We start from the raw sequence: 8957 nt of genomic DNA, 5'->3' as shown, positions 1-8957 counted from the left end.
TTGTGTATTCCTTGGTGCACTTAACATGCCTATGTATTGTTTGATGTTTTGAGTATGAAAATGCCTTTTATGTGAAAGTTCTTGTTGCTGGACATTGCACATTAAAAACCTTAAGAAGACACTCAAAACTTATCTCTTTAAGCCATTGTAAGTTGCTAAAAGGATACTCCAAGGACTTACTCATCAAACTAACAAACACAAGTGTAAAACCCAAACAAAGGAGAACTATAAAATTCAAAAAAAAAAAGAGTATTGGCTAGACTTTTGGACCTCAAAAACGTGACCTAGTCAAGTGTCAAAAGAAACAAAAGAAACAAAATCAAAAGAATCAAAGACAAAAGAAAAAGGGAACCTTTGCTAGACTCGTGGAGTTTGGACCCAAAATTTTCATACCTTGGCACTTGGAGTTAATCTTGGACCATTGGACAATGCTTATTTACCTTATGAGACATTTAATCAAACACCTTAAGTGCATTATTTTCTTTTAAGCCTACTTGTTGAATTCTATTCTAGTGCCATTCTAGGATTTACTCTTTTGTGTGCTTACCTTTTTTTAATGTGCCTTAATTTTAGTTTTTGAGTCTTTCTTTCTACTCTTAAGTTTGTCTCATCAAATTCCACTTGAGTTTAGCCTTTTAATTGTGCCTTTTTAGTTTTTCTTTCTTGGCCTCTTGTACTCTTGGGTTTTGGTTTCTTCTTGACCTAGGTGAGGAAAGCTTCTAAATACCACACACTTTCTTGGTGGATTGAGCGGAGGGGCTGTCTGATTTGAGTTCAAGGAGCTTTGGACGATTACACTAAATCAAAGAGTGCAAACACCATTGAAAGGCTAACCTTGGGTGTTCATTGTGAAGGGGTGGAGATTTGAAGACTTGGAGACTCAAAATTTTCTTTTCTTACTTGTTCTTTCTCGATTAAATTTTTGGCCTTTTTGTATTTTGGGCCTTTACTTTCATTCATTTTGGGTTGTAATTGGCCATTTTAAACCTTTTAGTCTTAGGGTAATTCAAGTAGTGCTTGTGGGAGTGGCTTGAATACCACCAAGGTCACTTCAAGCTCCCACCCTAGGGAATTCGACTAGCCCATGCTTTAATTGCTTTCTTTGCATGTTTTATAGCTTTGGTAGTATAATTGCTTAGGTTCTTTTACCTTGCTTGTTTCGTTTTTAGAAGGCTACAATTTTCCTATTAGGGGGTCATGCACACACGCACACTTAACTTTATGCAAAAAATTGTTTTGTAAGAAAAGTGTAAAAAGGCTTAGTGATTCTTACTTGAAAAGGCTTGGTTTTTAAGTGATTCCTTGTAGTCCACCTCCCTTGATAGTTCACTTTGTACACTTAGGCCTTTTCATACCAATCTTGCACCTTGAAAACCTTTTGTGAAAACCTTTTTATCACTCACTCTTTGTGAAAACCTTTTTACCAACCTTTTGAAAAAAAATTTGTGAAAACCTTTTCTTGATCAAAGATGAGTGATCATTCTAGTGTACATGGTCATAATTCTTGTAGTACTAGGTCTAGTGTTAGGGATGAACTTAGGGAATTGAAAGAGTACCTAAGAAAAAAAGAAGAGGAAAACATAAAAAGAGAGGAAGAAATTAGAAAAAGGGAAAAAGAAAATGCAAGGAATAATGAGGAAATAAAACAACTACTTGAAAAATTAGTTGAGGGGAGAGAAACTAGTGGATCCCAACCTAGGATTGTTCCAACTAGATCTCAAAAAGGAAAAGAAGTTAGAGTTCCTAGGAGTATGCATGAGGAAGAAAATACAACAAGAGAGGAGGAACTTAGAAGGAAAGAAAAAGAAAAGAAAATAGAAAAGAAAGAAAAAAAAAAGAAAATAGAAAAGAAAGAAAAAATAAAGAAAAGTATAGAGAAGGTTAAAGAGTGGTTAGAAAATGGAAAAAAAACAATACTCTTAGAGAAGAGTAAGGAAGATAATGTTTCTTCCAAAGGGCTTATGCTTAAAGAAAGTCATTTTACTATTGAAAATGATTTAAAAAAGACTTTCTTCATTCATCAAGACCTTAACTCTTTCTCTCACATTGCCACTAGTCATGAAGTGGAGATTAAAAAACAAATCCTTTTTAAAGAAAAAGAATCTCAACTTCAAGATTTAGTGAAGAAGAAGTGGACTTCACTTAGTCCCACTTCTTGTGCTACTTCCTTGGTGGTGCCCAAGGAAGATAAACCTTCCTTCTTTAAGACTCTTTCCACTTTAGTTCCCTTCATAAAGCACCCAACTTTAGATTTGTATGATTTGTTGGATACATCTCATGGTGTCCTATTTTCTATTTTTGATCTTGAGGGAAGTTCAAACTTATTTGAACTTAACTTGGTTACTTCCTTACAAGACAAACTTAGATTATATGAGTTTTCTAGACTCCTCTTAACACCATTTTCTCATATGTATCTAACAAATTATGCAATACAAAGTTGTTTAGGTAATTTTTTAGTTAAGTTTTCTTTATTTTCCAATACATACCTAGGTCATTACATTGGACACCTCCAACAAGATATTTTAATTTTTAGGACTAATACATTAGTGTGCTATAGCTTTAGTCTTTTACCTTTTTAGGTTTTAGTTATACACGTAGACTTCACCATGGGGAGGATCCTATCCTTAGCATTAGAGGGTCTAGTCCTTTTAGTTTAGACAATCTTTTTAGCATTTTTAGTGGAACTCCTCTTAGGATACACTTTCCATTTCTATCATATATTGTCACCTTTAATGCTTATTTTTATGTTTTTGTTGGTCATGAGGCCCACCATGAAGAACCACTTGATTTGAGGTCAAATCCTTTTCAAGAGGGAGGGAATGATGGAATAACACTAAGGCCAAGAAGACCAAGAGGTGATATATTGAAGGAGGCAAGAGGAATCAGTTAGTGTTGAAAAACCATAGGAGAAGTAAGCCTACTTTTGGGCCTTAGCTCCTAAGTTTTTATAGCATTTATTTTTTATTCCTATTTTTGCCCTTGTCTTTAATTTCCTATTTTACCTTTGTATTTTGGGGTATCTTAGTCATAGGATTTATTTTCTTTTATATTTCCCATTTTACCCTTGTATTATGGGGTGCTTTAGATCATAGGTTTTTAATTTTGGGCTAAGGTATTTAATTAGGGAGTTAGACGCATTTTTGGTGGTGTTTGGACATGTTTTTGGACTTAGAAAGGCTTAGGCCCAAGTGGAGGGCAAAGGTTGCATGGTCTTATCATGCACCTAGATGTAGCCTAACTAAACCCAAAGATTCCATCCTTGGCCACCAAGTTGCATCTAGGGTTAATTTGGGTTTCATTTGGTGTGCATTTGGCACCCTAAATGCAACCCTAGATGCCTCCCACTCCTATAAATACCCTAGGCATCAATACTTTGGATATTGAATATAAAGAGAGCCTTTTGTGCCTTTATATCTTTCCTTAGTCACTCTTGGCTAATTCGGCCACCTCCCTCCCATCTCCACCTTGAGAGAAACAACCCTAGAAGTGGCCTTCATCATCATGAAGTGAGCCAACCCTAGAGTACCATTCTCAAGAATTTCCTCAAACACCTACTACCCAACCTCCATTTTTGTCCATTCCATCATTATCCACCCTAAAACCTTGGTCCACCTTTGAAGAACTTGATCCTTGGAGAAGGCGTCCTCCTCGTTGCTCATCATCTCAAGTTCATGCAAGTAAGGATGCCATCACATAACCCATGTGAATCTTGAATAGTCATCTACAATAACTAACCCATAATAGTTTCCACCTAGGCTCATGGTTCTTGAAGGACCAAACAAATCCATGTGAATTAATTGCAAAGGTCTAGTAGTGGAAATCTGATTTTTGCTTTTAAAGCTAGCCTTCACTTGCTTGCCCTTTTGACAAACATCACATAGTTTGTCCTTACTAAACTTGAGCTTAGGTAATCCTATCACTAACTCCTTTCTACTAAGTTTGTTTAAGTGATCCATGTGAATATGTGCAGCTCTCCTCTGCCAAAGCCAAATATTTTCTTCTTTGGTTATTAAGAACTTAGTGTTGGAAATTGCTATGGAGTGTTCTAAGTCAAGCATGTATATGTTGTCAATTATTTTTCCAATGAATCTGATTTCTTTTGTCCTTTTATCACATATCAAGCAACAAGTATTATCAAATTCAATTTTAAAGCCTTTGTCACTAAGTTGACTTATACTCAACAAATTATGTTTCAGCCCTTCAACAAGCAATACATTCTCAATCAATGTTAGGGAGGAAGAGTTACCAATATTACCATGACCAAGAATTCTCCCTTTGTTGTTGTCACCATAGGTAACAAACCCTTCATTTTTCAATTTCAGACTTGAGAATTTTGAAGGATCTCCAGTCATATGCCTTGAGCAACCACTATCAAGATACCATAGTAAGTTTTTGGCCCTCAAGCATTCCTACAACAAAGATTTAGAAAAAAAATTTAGGTACCTATGTGAAGGGTCCTTGATGGTTAGTTCTCAGCCTTTGGCTCTTTTTAATCCAAACCATTTCTCCATTTGGAACTTCATATTTCCTAGAGTAGCAATTCCTTATTGTGTGACTTTTCTTACAACAATAATAGCAAGTTGTTTGTCTTGTGAAATTGCTTTTAAATTTTCTGAAATCTTGGTTTTTCTTAAAAACTCCTTTCTTTGATTTTAATGGCATGCTCATGCTTTGATTAAAACCAAGTCCACTTCTATCTAAAGTATTTCTTTGTTTTCCCAAAATAATATTCAAATTTGCATTTCCATTTGTGAACTTTGAAAGAGTGATTTTCAAATCAGCATTTTCCTTTTCAAAGGTCTTGCAATTTTCACAAACACCTTTTGAGGAAGAGGAGGTTTCAAAATGAGCTTCATTAAAGTTGAAAATAGTTTGAAGATTGTCATGCTCATTTTTCAAATCCTCAAGCTCTTGTTCAGCTTTAATTAAAGCATTTTCATACCATGACAGCTTGTTTTTAAGCTTTGAATTTAAGGCATCTAATTTCACAGCCTCTTTGTGAATTTGAATGAAGGCTTCTTGGAGTTGATCATAGTCCGGATTAGATTCAAGGTCAGAATCATTTACTATTGTGTCTTGGTCATCTCCAGCCATCAAACACAAATTGTTCTCTTCAAATTCAGATTCATCACTTGTTGTGCTTGAGCCATTGTCTTCCTAAGCAATGTAGGCTCTCTTTCCTTTGCCATTTTTCTTCATTTTCTTTTCCTCTTGTTGCTTCTTCAAGAGGTTCGGACATTCAGCTTTTATGTGTCTCGGTTTCCTAGACTCAAAGCAATTGTAGGAGAATGTACTTGCTTCCTATTTCTTGTTAGTCTTTTTATTGAACTTGTAAGGGGAATTCCTCTTTTTCCTTAGGAATTTTCTGAACTTCTTCACCAGCAAATTCAAGTTCTCTGTTTCAAAATCTTCAGAACTTGATTCTTCACATACCTCTTTGCCTTTGGCTGATTTCAAGGCTTTTAGTGACACTCCCTTGCCCTTCTTGTCCTGCTGTTCATTTTCCTCAAATATATGCAGCTTTTTCTCATGCTCTCTTAGCTTCCCAAAGAGAGTAGCGAGGGTCATTGAAGTCAAGTCCTTTGATTCTTCTATGGCAGTCACCTTTGCTTGCCATGATCTGTCCAAGCATTGCAGCACTTTCAAATTTAACTCTTTTTCTTCAAATTTCCTGCCAAGATCAACTAGATGATTTATCAAGTGTGTAAATCTCTTTTGAAAGTCAAAAATTGATTCACCATTGTTCATCCTCAACAATTCATATTCTCTTATAAGAGTATGCTTTCTAGATCTCTTTACATCACTTGTTCCTTCCTGAGTGACTTGCAAAGTATCCCACATTTCTTTAGCAGATTTACATTGTGATATTCTAAAAAATTCATCAATAGACAATGTAGATGTAATGATGTTTTTGGCTCTATAGTCATATTGGGCTCTTTTTCTCTCATCATCACTCCACTCACTCCAATGTTTTTCTCTCTTCCCATCATTATCTTTAGTCATAGGGATATAGGGTCCATTTTCAATTGCATCCAACACAACAATGTCAATTGCTTCAATGAAAATTCTCATCCTAATTTTCCGGTAGACATAGTTTTCACCATTGAAAACAGTAGGTCTATGAATAGACATACCCTCACCATAAGGTAGGTTGCTATTGGCCATTTTTGAAATCTTGAATAACACTCAAGAACCTTGCTCTAGATACCAATTGTGAGAAAAGAATGGCTCAATCCAAGAGGGGGGTGAATTGGATTCTATGACACTTAAAAAAATTTCAGAGTTTTTAGGATCTTTATTTCAATTCAAACTTTTCTAATTATGAATTTTCAAAGAAGTTTCTTAAAGACTTGATAATGAAGAATTAATCCTATATGCTTTCTTGATTAATCAATAATGAGATTCAAAGTTAAGAACAATTAATATGTAATACTTTGATTCAGTTTAAACCAATGTTGCATATACAAACATGTTAATCAAGAATAATCTCTTCAACATACAACCAAGATATTACACAAAGTAAAAGATACGGATAAGAGAATATTGCACAAGTCTTTTATCCTGGTTCAGCCACTCCACATGTGACCTACATCCAGTCCTCAATCATAACCTGATCAAGATTTGTTCCACTATCTTAATGAAGAAGTTTTACAAGCATACCACACATGCATACACTCCTACATTCAAGATAATCACTTTCTTGACCCCAAGAAAGCACCCCTTGAAGAAACCCACTACAAGAATTCCTTACCACTTGAGAAACCTACTCAAGATTTACAATTATTCACAAAGAATTAAGGAACGAATTCACCTAGAATTCAGAAGCAAATCTTAATCTTTCTTTTTTCAAGAATGTGATGATGATGATGATCTTTTCTCAAAGCATTTCAAAAACATTTTTCTTCTTGGTTTCACAAAGAAAACTCCAAGAATGTCACAAAGACTTCACAAACACGTTTTTATCTTTTTGATTCTCAATTCTATCTTGTTCTAAAGTTTCAAAATGTTCAAACTATTTATAAGTTTTTCAGAACCAGATAATCGATTATTTTAAAGAATAATCGATTATTTTGTTCTTCATGATTTCTGGAAATCAACCAAGAACAATTTAATCGATTATTTTGCAGGATAATCGATTATTCCAGAGAGTGATTTATGGGATAATCGATTATTTCACAAATAATCGATTATTGTAGGAAGGCATCCTTTTTACCTGTTGTCGCAACCTGAATTTTTTCGATCTCGCGACTAATGGTTTAGACATCCTTTTAAAGATTTCATCAATTAAGGAATGCCCGGACACCAGACTAATCCTTAATTGATGGTTTTGAAAATAGGTTCTATGGAGTCGCCACCAACGTTTTACTCAAAACATTGGAAAAAGAAAAGATTTTTTAAAAGGTCCAATAATGGCCTTGATAACCAAAATTGGGTTCGGGGTCGGTTACGTGTAGGGAAGGTATTAAGCACCCCTACAGCGCCCTAAATCGGTACCCTATGATGAAGTTAATGTGATAAGAAGTAATGAATTAAATATTAGATCCCCTTTATTAATAACTATTTACATACTTGGAATTTAAATAATACAATTGACTTTGAAATATCTACATGATTGCAATTATTATAACAATATTTATCAAAAATAGGAAACAAAAGAGAGAGAAGAAGATTTGATTGAAATACCTCGTATCAAGCTTCGTTAAATCATTCTATATGGAAATTCTAGGTGCTTTGTGGCAACCTTTCACACTATAATGCCTTACAAAATCTCAAGAAATACAAGAGAGAGAAAAAGAGAGAAATTTCGAGCTCTAAGTCTGGACAAAATTTGGAGTCCCTCAGAAATGTGCCCAAGCTGTCTATTTATAGGCTTTAGACAGGGTCCAGAACGGCCCATTCCGAAATCGGAACGGCCCGTTCTGGTTATGGTCGTGACATGTAAATTTTATAACTGGAACGACCCGTTCTGAATTTGGAAGGGCCCGTTCCAGAGATAAAATTAACACGCCACTTGGTATGTTGGAACGGGAATTCCAAACAAGGATCCTTAGGCTTTTTTTGTAACTTGGAACGGCCCGTTCCAGTTTAGGAACGGCCCGTTCTAGTTTAGGAACGACCCTTCCAGTTTAGGAACGGCCCGTTCCAGTTTAGGAACGACCCGTTCCAGTTAAAGCTTTAGCCCTCTTTTGAAGAGTTTGGAACGGCCTGTTCCAATCTTGAAACGGCCCGTTCCAATCTCAGAATGACCCATTCCAATTGAGGAACGACCCGTTCCAAATTAGGGTTATTGGCTCTTTTAAGAACTTGGAACGACCCGTTCCAAATTGGGAACGGCCCGTTCCGATTTTGGAACAGCCTGTTCCAGTCTTCTAAAATTAACTTGTTTGGGCTTTTGGACCTTCTAACGTCCTGTCTTGTTGTTTGCATGCTTCGGGAGCTCCTTCCCTTCATAACAAAGGTTCATTTCCTTGTTTGTATCCCCCCGAACGAAATTGGGTGTCTGCAGCTGCCCCTCTTTACTTGTCCTTTGGAATAGTAATGTGTTTCTTTTCCAAAGGCAAGAAAAGACGTAGACATTTCGTCCGGGTCTTCATTTTGTCTCTTTGGTGCTTCTGCGTTGTTTCCCTTGTGATAATGTGTTCCTTTATTTGTAGCTTGTTTAAGAGGGAGTATTTTCATAGCCTCTCCAGGCCGTAGTATTTTCATAGCCTCTTCAGGCCGTAGTATTTTCATAGCCTCTCCAGGCCGTAGTATTTTCATAGCCTCTCCAGGCCGTAGTATTTTCATAGCCTCTACAGGCCGTAGTATTTTCATAGTCTCTCCAGACCGTAGTATTTTCATAGCCTCCACAGGCCGTAGTATTTTCATAGCCTCTCCAGGCCGTAGTATTTTCATAGCCTCTACAGGCCCTCTGTTGGTGCTGATGATGTGATTGCCCCTTGACGAGGATTGTTGGT

Source organism: Cajanus cajan, chromosome 7, assembly GCF_000230855.2.
Source record: "Cajanus cajan strain Asha chromosome 7, NIPB_CcT2T_4, whole genome shotgun sequence".
NCBI classification, from domain to species: domain Eukaryota; kingdom Viridiplantae; phylum Streptophyta; class Magnoliopsida; order Fabales; family Fabaceae; genus Cajanus; species Cajanus cajan.
This window is presented reverse-complemented; position numbering follows the sequence as displayed.